Source organism: Myotis brandtii, unplaced genomic scaffold (genome assembly GCF_000412655.1).
Source record: "Myotis brandtii unplaced genomic scaffold, ASM41265v1 scaffold61, whole genome shotgun sequence".
In the NCBI taxonomy this organism is placed as follows: Eukaryota; Metazoa; Chordata; class Mammalia; order Chiroptera; family Vespertilionidae; genus Myotis; species Myotis brandtii.
In genome coordinates this window covers 772,705-781,674 of record NW_005370318.1, presented here as the reverse complement: position 1 = coordinate 781,674, position 8,970 = coordinate 772,705, and the positions used below count along the sequence as shown (strand labels likewise).

Genomic DNA, 8,970 nt, shown 5'->3' with positions numbered 1-8,970 from the left:
GAAACTATAATTAATCTTTGTAGATAACTAATCGGCTCAATCTAGCTTCTGTAACAAACTGCTTTTTTGCAAACCAGGTTCCTCATTCCAAACCCCGAGATGTAATCAATACCTTTGTGATTTTTGCCTATATAAATCTGGTGTTGCGGCCATCTTAGCACTACGAGATTTGGAGAGCATAGCCCCCTCATAGTCCCGGCTTCGAAATAAATGTGACTCCTTAATTCGACTTCTTGAGGAGTCCTTGTGTGATTCGTGGGGTACACTACAACAGAATACTAGCTCCATCACCTATTAGGAGTGTGGCCCCACCAGTTTTTCTTCGGAGCCTCATTCCTATTTGTGAAATAGGAATAATACTATTATCTACCTAATGGTATTATGAGGATTTAGTTAGTTAGCTATTGCATGTGAAGTGTTTGTCATAGTGCCTGGCAGAAGAGGTACTAAAAAAATATTAGGATGTTTTTGGAAACTCTTCTTGAAGGTGCCAAATGGATGGGAAACTGAGACTTAGATAACACAGGGCACTGTATTAGTTTCCTGTGCTACTGTTACAAATTACTACAAACTTGGTGGCTTAAACAACAGAAATTTATTTTTTCATAGTTTTGGAGGCCAGAAGTCTAAAATCTGTTTCACTGGCCACATTCGAGATGCTGGCAGGGCCACACTCCCTTTGGAGATTCCAGGGGAGAATCTGGCCCGGCCTCTCCAGCTCCTCCTGGAGAAGAAAATGCTGCTGGCATCCCTTGGCCTGTTCAGGGTGCATCGCTCCGATGTCCACCTTCTCCTCTGTGGGTATGGGTGTCACATCTCCCTCTGCCCCTCTCTTACAAGGACACCTGTGATTGCATTTTGGGCCCACATGGATAATATAGGACAATCTCTCCTCAAGATCCTTAATCACCTCTGGAAAGACCCCTTTTCCAAATAAGGTAACATTCACAGTGTCTAGAGATTAGGACCTAGTTATCTTTAGGGAGCCATTGTTCAGCCTAGCACAGGTTTCAGGTCTGGCCTTTCCCTGCTGTGAAACTCACCCGGGCCTAATGGTTCTCCATATGAGTCCTTAGCTTGTCTTTTTGTCTCCCATTCAAAACTCTAGTATGGTTAAGATTTTTGCTGGGAGAGTGGAGCCAGGTTGCTTGGTAATGACAGGTCTCTTTTTATGTGCAAGATTGAAATACTCATTATTTTTCTTTTTCTAGCTTGATGAAAATATGCACTTTTCAAACTTCACAGAACAAATACAACCATGACTTACATTTTCACAGTTTATGTGGTTCGTTTCATAGTTACCTCATGAGAAAAAAATATTGTTTTACTCTCTGGAAAGCATTAGGACTCTTTCTTCCTGACTTCACCTCTCACTCTGTTTACTATATTGGATTCTAGAAGGTTGTAGTCCACCAGAGAAGAGTCAGACTTGAACATTTACTTATGAAGAGACTCAACGTCAATTGCCTCTCTACACCTTAATTTCCTGATTTGAGATGTGGAAATTGACAATAACATAAAAGTTTTCTGGGGATTAAATGGCACAGTAGTCAAAATTCTCAGTACTGTGACTGGCACATATTAAATTCTTGATAAATATTCTCTTCCCTGCCCATTTATTCTTATTTTTAAAAAATGGGGGGAGTGCATTTATTACTTCTATTTACTGAGCATCTGTCCTTAGAAATCCAAGGTTTTGTGGGCAATAATTCCTGCCCTCAGAATTTGACACATAGGGCTGAACACACAGCAAAGATTCCAAAGTAGTCAAGCCACAGTCTTTTCCTTGGAAGTGCTTGAAATTTTGATAGAAAGACATCTATTGGTGAATACTTGGAATCAGAGTGTTCAAGTCTTCCTATGGGTCAATACGGTTTGGAGGATGCACAGATTGTATCAATTCCCAAGGTCAATACTCTTGGACTCTGTGCTGAGTGGAACAAGCCTTGGACTAGTGGTCAGAAGCCCTAGGTTCTATTATAGGTTTAGCCACTTTCTCTGTATGATTTTAGGAGTCACTTTCCTTTTGGAGGTTTCAGTTTCCATATCTGGAAAATGAGAGCATGGGACTATCTCTCAGCACAAGGAAAATAATAACAGAATTATTGCAAAATAAAATCAGAAAACAGAATTCAACATACATTCACTGCAGAAATTTTCCCCTAGAAACAATCATAAAGCAGAACAAAATGGTCGGACAACATTACAAGTGAAATTTGACTATTTCCAAATGAATCGTATCAGTAATGCTAATAAGAAAATGGCCAAAATGTATCAATAATAGCAAGCATTTATATAGTCTTTACTATGTTCTAGGCACTGTTCTTAGTACTTCACATATATCAACACCATTAATCCTTTCCAAAACTTTATGAGACAGCATTTTACAGATTTAAAAAATTGAAGCCCAGATTTTAAAAACTGAAGGGAGGCTTAGTAATAACCAGCATCTCACACTGAATAAATGGTAGAGCCAAGATTTGGACCCAATCTATAACGACTGCATTGATGAAATTAATGACAAGTGTGAATAAAAGTCAAATACAGAATTTTAAAAGAGGTGGAAATCTGACTTCTGCAATGCCTTCTCATGATTTATCTTCTCATGATTCTACATTCAATATCCCCTTCTTTTTCGCTGGAAAGTCAGAGCAGAAAGTTGAATTCACTGAAGCTGGAAGCCAAGGCACTTTACTAGTAGTTCCCCTTTAACTGAGTACTCTTGACTACTTTCAGCAGGGAAATATCTGAGAATCCCTTTCCTAGCATCTGGGGATCGTGCGGTTCAAGTGGATTCCCCCAACTCCCAGAGCCAAGTTTGCATGCTACATATTTTGGGACTGCCAAAAAATAACTAGTTTATCCATGGGAAACTTCCCCTCTACTGCTTTGTAGAAATGCTTTCATTTCCCCTGACCACAGCTTATGTAAACATTTAGAGGACTGATTCCTTGGTCAGAGCCCCAGAACATGTGTTATAATGCTCATGTTCCAAGTGAACTTGGATCTGTGGCCACATCTGCCTAGAGAAATTTAGCCATCCTGGGTATATTCAGGCAAAAGTATAGAATCAAGAAGTGACCACAGACAGTCTCATAGTCTGGTCTGATGGGCTCGGAGAGGCCAAGTGGCATGCTCTAAATCCACAACTAGCACATGGCAGAGCTGAGATGTGAACTGGGACAGCTTTACCCCAGAGCCCATGGCCCTGGCCTATATCACTTCTACTCTGGGGCCTGGGAGGAGGGAGTGGGCTGAGTAGACAGCACAACGATGCCCTGAAGGAGTTTATAGTCCAGAAGAGAAGATACGGGGATAGAATGTGACAATGTAGCTACCATGGGAGACAAAATTTTATATTGGTTTTTTGAAAACAGTGAGAGGTCACTTCTAGTTGGGCGCATCAGGGAAGGCTTTCAGAAGGAGGTGGTATCTAAGCAGGGCTTTGAAGGAGTGGGAAGGATTTGAAGAGGTCTAGAGAAAAACAGCAGAAGAGTAAAATATATGTAATAACTCATACGAAGTTGTTTTATCTCCACAGTGAGCTTAACACTAGAAACTTAATGCATTTGCCACATTAACAAATTAAATATGGAAAATGATATCATTTCATTAGATAATGATAAAGAATTGAAAAACTCAAAACATTTACTATAAAAGCTTAGCAAACTATAGGGAATATAGTCAATAATATTGTAGTAACCATGTATGGTGTCAGATGGATACTAGCCTTATTGGGGTAATCACTTCATAAGGTATATACATGTCTAATCACTGTGTTATATACTGGAAGCTAATAGATATCACCTGTGATTAGAAAATAAATTAATTTTTTTAAGACTCAGGAAACTAAGAATAAAAGGAATCCTCCTTAATCTGAAAAAAGGCTTATAAAGGGTATCTATTTTAAAAACATACAAAAAACATCATATTTAATGGTAAAAAACTGAAAGCTTTCCTTTTTAAACAAGGAAAATGATAAGAATACTCTATATTTTCTATCATTTCTCTTCAACATTGTTCTAGAGGTTGTAGTGATAACAATAGTTACAAAAAAACTATAAAAATTAGAAAGGAAGAAATAAAACTGTCACTATCTACTAGCAATATGACCATGCATATAGGAAATCCAACAGAATCTATATATATAAAAGCCCAGTGACTGGAACAACTGGTGGCTATGATATGCACTGCAGCAGGCAACCAGCCTGATCCGGGCCCCAATTGACCTGCACTATATATATATAAAAGCCCAGTGACTGGAATGGCGGAACGACCAGAATGACTGGAACAACCGGTGGCTATGATGTGCACTGCAGCAGGCAACCAGCCTGATCTGGGCCCCAATTGACCTGCACCCCGGCCGACCTCACCCCTGATTGGCCCTCAACACCCCAATTGGGGACGGGGCCAACCAGCAAACTTCCCGTGGCCCCTCTCCCTGGCTGGCCCAGCCCAATGGGCCCCCATCAGGGCGGGCCGGCTGGACCCCACCCATGCACAAATTCATGCACCAGGCATTAGTCTTCTAAATAATTATTAGAATGAATGTTTGTTAAGGCTTCTAGATAAAAAGTCAATGCAACAAAATTATCAGCATTTCTATATACCAGCAATAATCAGCACCGTGGTCGGCAAACTGTGGTTCGAGAGCCACATGCAGCTCTTTGGCCCCTTGAGTGTCGCTCTTCCTAAGACTTAGGAGTACCCTAATTAAGTTTAAAAAATTTGGCTCTCAAAAGAAATTTCAATTGTTGTACTGTTGATATTTGGCTCTGTTGACTAATGAGTTTGCCGACCACTGAGTTAGCACATGAAATGTCTTTTAAATACAATTTTAAATACTATTTCAAAATATGAAGGACCTGGGGAAAATATAACAAAGGCTGGGCAAGATTCTTTTTTAATATATATATTTTTATTGATTTCAGAGAATAAGGGAGATAGAAATATCAATGATGAGAGAAAATCATCAATTGTCTGCCTCCTGCATGCCCCCCACTGGGGATCGAGCCCACAACCCGGGCATCTGCCCTGACCAGAATCAAACCATGACCTCCTGGTTCATAGGTCGACACTCAACCACTGAGCCATGCCGGCCAGGCTGTGCAAGATTTCTAGAGAAAAATATATACAATTCTGACAGACACTAAAGAAGATGTACATAAATAAAAAGATATTTGTCTATCATGAATTGGATGATTCAGTATTGTGAAGATGTCAGTCTCTTCAACCTGATAAAATAATTCTAAAGTTCATGTGTAAAAGTTCAATATACAAAAACAGCAGAGCCACTCCTTTTTCTTATGGAGATATTTTTCTTTATTGAGAAGCTTAAGACTTGGGTACATCAAATAAAACCATTTTTTTTTTTTGCGGGGGGCGGGGGGGCGGGGGGATCAAAACCCACAATGGAAAAAAAAAAACAACAACACTGGGCCATAGCTGAATAGCAGATAATATATTCTTTCAATTGAAAAATTCCAGGTGCTTCATAATTGACCTTTTGATATAAAATGACCCATTAAATTTGCAATTTGTGGTTCTTGGTGTTGAGGTTCATAGGACAAGCTAGGAAGTCTTCAAATCCTGAGCTGAATTCCATGAGGGGTTATTTGGCGTTTGAATCATGTTTTCCTTGCTTAGGAGGTAGCAGCAGCAACAGTGCCCAACTTCCGGGCAGCTTCTTTCTTGGCATGATGAGCCTGTAGAACCGTCACAGCTTCATCCCCCTGGTGCAGCAGCTCGGAGTTGCCGATCTCTAGAAGTACTCCGGTAATCTCTCCAGCCAGATTCAAACGATGAGTGGGAACAGACATTCTCTCAGCATCTGCTTTTGTCCTGGGGGGATGCTGCGGCCAGCATGGAGGCGGTCAGGGGCTACTGCCCCTGCACATGGACCCCAGGCTGGGGTGCCTGCAGAGGCAATATGGCAAGGTGAGGGCTGCAGAAACGGGAGGCATACTTAGAAGATGCCATAGTCTGAGGAGCAGCAGTAGCCACAGCAGCGTGAAGTGCTAAGTTCTGTACAGCTCTGGGAACACCTCCAGACTGGCACCTGTCAGTCAGCCCTTGCTGGGCGGCACCAGCACCACCAAAGTCCATAGCCAAGTGGTCCAACTCTCTGAGCAGTTGGAGCCAGATGGCAAGAGTTGGACGAGGGCCAGGCTGGCATATCCTGGTAGCACCTGGCATACCTTGAAGCCTTGAGGTCTCCCACCTTGCTGCCAGTGTGGATTAGGTCTCATCTGTGCTAACTGGTTAGGTGTGTAATATGGAGGTCTTCCCTGAGTCTGTGGAATTGCTGGCAGAAAGTAGCCACCAGGTGCAGGCTGGAACTGATTTAAGATGGCATCAGCAGGAAGTGCCCTCATTCCGGCCACCCGCAGCATATACTGGTTGGTCAGGTGAGCCTTTTGTTCTTCCTTCTTCTGGGCCAGGGTGACATACAGTGGTTTGGAGCCCATGATGCCTCCATTCATCTAAGTGACTGCTTTGGTTGCCTCCTCAGGAGATGAGAAGCAGACAGAGCCAAACCCTTTGCTTCTCCCATCCTCCAGCATTACCTTAGCACTGGTGATGGATCTGAAAGGAGAAAACTCTTTCCTTAACTTCTCATCGCCAATGGTGTCATCCAAGTTCTTTTTTTTAATTTAAATATATTTTATTGATTTTTTACAGAGAGGAAGGGAGAGGGATAGAGAGTTAGAAACATCGATGAGAGAGAAACATCGACCAGCTGCCTCCTGCACACCTCCTACTGGAGATGTGCCCGCAACCAAGGTACATGCCCTTGACCGGAATCGAACCTGGGACCTTTCAGTCCGCAGGCTGATGCTCTATCCACTGAGCCAAACCGGTTTTGGCCCAAGTTCTTAATATAGAGATTCACCCCCTGATATCGACTAATTCTCTCTTGCTTCAGCTGTTCAAATTTCCATTTTAACTCAGCCTGCTGTTGCACTGTCTTCCGTGCACAGCCTACAGAAATGACTTTCCCATTTATTTCTTTTCCATTCATTTCTTCTACAGCCTTATTGGCATCCTCATGTTTTCTGTAATTCACAAAGCCTTTGGATTTCCCACTGGAATCTCTCATCACCTTGACACTTAGGGTCTTACCAAACTGGCTGAACAGCTCTTTCATACTCTCTTCATCCACTCCTTCCCCAAAGTTTTTGATATACACATTGGTGAACTTGGCTTTGGCTTCAAGCTTGCCTTCCTGCTCTTTTCCAGACTTGCATCTGCCCACAAACACTTGGGCGGTCATTGGGCGCATGCCGTTCATCTTGTTGATGGCTTTGTCTGCAGCCTCTTGGGTCTCAAAGTGAACAAAGACATAACCCTTCTCATAAGCCATTCTCATCACACTTAAGAGACAGTGAGGGTCCAGGAAAGGCCTGACCCCACTCCAAGTCATGTGAAGGACATGAACTTGGCTTGCACCCCAGTTCTTGTGGTCTAGGCAAGCAGACATTTTGTCATAGCAACTGTTTGTCATAGCAACTGTCAAACATAGATGGAACTAGACAAAGCTCGCCCAGTCTTGCCCAGCTTGTAATGATCTGCTACTTCCCTATGATAGGCCAAGCCCTAGCAGTGATCTATGATGCATGACCAGCCACAGCTTAGCTATAAAACAGTGTGTGTAAAAAATAAAGTTGCTGGTGCTGGTGCCTTGTGCCAGTCCTCCTAACCCCGGTCTCTTGCATTTCTTTCATCCCATGCCACCTCTACCCTGCGGGACTCCTTGGGAGCGGGTCTCCACATCACACATCACCTTGCAGGACAGAATGTTTTTGTTAGGTCCGCTCTGAAAGGAGCCAGGCCAAGAGACGTGAGAGTTTAAGCAATTTCATTGCCCACTCTCACAGCGGGGCTGAGACCAGTGCGTTGGTGTCAGCCGCAAGGGGATGGCTAGGTTCTCTTATATAGTGTAAAAGTATGCCTTGTAGGGTCAGGCTGTGAGTGCGCAAGTTGGTCAAGTGGAAGGGAGGGCACCAGTCAGTCAAGGGAGGAGAGTGCACTGGTCAGTCAGGCAGAGAGGATTCTTATCTTGCTTCTGCAGATGCAGGCCCTCTGCCCCAAGCTAGGGGAAAAGGCTTATAACCGTACGTATTCCAGAAAGCATGTCCAAGCAGGAGAGATTGGGGTAGTTCACCCTAACAATGTCCAAAAGCAGAAAAAGTACCACTAAGTGCCTTGCCGTCTATCAATTTGTCCAAGTTCTTGATGAAGATCTTTCCCACACCAGATTTTCTCTAAGAGGAATCCCTCATGTTGCGGACTGGCTTTCCCGTAACCACATCCAAGTTCATAGTATTCAAGGCCCGCTCAGCGTCAGGGGCTGGAAGCTGACGCGGGTGCTCAGCGTCAGGGGCTGGAAGCTGACGTAGGTGTAACCCTGGGGGCGGCAGACCTGGGTGGACAGCACAGGGCCCGCAGGGCTGAACTGTGCATACAGCCCGGCCTCGGTGACCTCGGAGTGCAGGCAGCCACGTACAGGGAGGCCAGGGAATAGCTGCGGCGGCAGCGTTCATCTCCCCAGCCCCCACCACCCCAAGGCCCGGACTTCTTACAGGACCACACAGGACAAAAGGGGATCTTCCCGGAGCCGGGCCGCGCTGGCCCACAGAAGCTGGCGCAGGCTCGGCAACAGGAGGGCACTCGGAGCTCGGAGTTAAGCGCAGCTGGCTCCAGGACGTAGACAAAAGGCTCTCAAAAACAATATGGCCCTCCTGGGGAGTTTGTAATTTTCAGCTGTCCTGGTCTGAAGCTCCAAATTTCCAAAACAAATGTATGAAAATGGGGACTTCCCTCTAAATTACAAAAAAATCTTAAAGAGCCAACCAAACGGTGCCCACGCGGCCTTCAGGACACGGGTTTCTCTTCAAATACAGGCTTTTGGCGGCTTAAGATGACAGCAGCCAGTGAAGAGGGACACAAAATATTAGTGGGTGCCGGCTC

At 44.0% G+C, this 8,970-nt stretch overlaps 1 pseudogene; it reads right to left on the bottom strand.

Moving 5' to 3' along the window:
• Positions 1-5,389: 5,389 nt before the first annotated feature.
• LOC102240789 lies at positions 5,390-8,539 on the bottom strand (annotated as a pseudogene).
• Positions 8,540-8,970: the final 431 nt, after the last annotated feature.